A 1620-nucleotide genomic window follows, 5' to 3' on the forward strand; every position below is an offset into this window, starting at 1 on the left:
AAAAAATGTATTTGCTATGAATAAGTCGTTCATTGTGCAAAATTCGATCATTCTCTCTCCAAAAATACATTAAAAAAAATTCACCATGACCAAGTGGGATTCATAAAAAGTATGCAAGGATGGTCCAACATAACAAAAACAATCAATGGAAATCAACACAATAACAAAGCAAAGAACAAGAACCACATGATCCTCTCAATTGATGTAGAAAAGGCCTTTGACAAAATACAACACCCTTTCCTGATTGCAACACTAAAAAATAAAATAGGATTAGAGGGTAATTTCTTCAACATAGTAAACAGTATTACAGGAACCTGAGAGCCTATATTGTTCTCAATGGACAGAGATTAAAGGCATTCCCCTTGAGAACAGGAACTAGGCAAAGATGCCCATTATCACCTCTCCTATTCAATATGGTATTGGAAGCCTTAATGGATAGCAATAAAGCAAGAGAAGGAAAGAAGACATATCCAAATTGGCAAAGAGGAGGTAAAATTATCTCTCTATGCAGATGATATGATAGTATACTTAGAAAACCCTAAAAACTCAGCAAGAAAATTACTGGACATAGTTGACCAATTCAGCAAAGTGGCAGGATACAAGAGCAACATAAAAAAAGAAACCAATTGTATTTCTCTACAGTGATAAATAAAATACAGAACTGGAGCTGAGGAAAACAATATCCTTCATAATAACTAATCACAAGATTAAATATGTAGGAGTAAACCTAGCCAGAAGCACAAAGGTCCTATTTAAAGAAAATTCAAAACATTATTACAAGAAACAAAAACAGACCTGGAGAGGTGGAAGAATATTCCTTGCTCATGGATAGGAAGACTCAACATTGTGAAAATGACAATCCTACCAAAGGCAATTTAGACGCTCAATGCAATCCTAATAAAAATACCAATGCCATTCTTCAACAAGATGGAAAAGGCTATCTCCAATTTCAGTTGGAATGGAAACAGGCCCAGAATAAGCAATTCACTCCTTAAAAAGAGAAACAAAGTAGGAGGCATCTCACTCCCTGATTTCAAATCCTACTACACTGCCATAGTGGTCAAGACAGTGTGGCACTGGTACAATAACAGACACATAGATCAAAGGAATAGAATAGAGAATCCAGAAATCAGTCCATCTACCTAAGGTCAACTGATTTTTGACACGGAGATGAAATCAGTTAAGTGGGGAAACAACAGCCTTTTTCACAAATGGTGTTGGCAAAACTGGAAAACTATCAGCAGAAAACTCAAGCAAGATCCACACCTCACACCATACACAAAAGCAAACTCAAAGTGGATCAAGGGCTTAGAACTAAAACCAAGGACTATAAACTTTATTAGAGAAAAGTTTGGAAGAACCCTAGAAGCAGCAATCCACACATGAACCGTCTTCCAAACATCCTGAAAAACCTACAACCAGGAGAGGATAAAATAGATGAATGGAACCTTCTAAGAATCAAATCCCTATGCACATCCAAAAACTTCTCCCACAGGGTAGAAAGGGAAGCCACAGACTGGGAAAAAATATTTGGTAATTACCTGTCTGATTGTTGTTGTTGTTGTTATGTGCCATTGAGTCACTTGCAACTCATAGCAACCCTATGTACAACAGCCCTAA

The sequence above is a fragment of the Elephantulus edwardii genome, unplaced genomic scaffold (genome assembly GCF_000299155.1).
Source record: "Elephantulus edwardii isolate Elephantulus edwardi_28Jun2011 unplaced genomic scaffold, EleEdw1.0 scaffold00310, whole genome shotgun sequence".
Classification (NCBI taxonomy): Eukaryota; Metazoa; Chordata; class Mammalia; order Macroscelidea; family Macroscelididae; genus Elephantulus; species Elephantulus edwardii.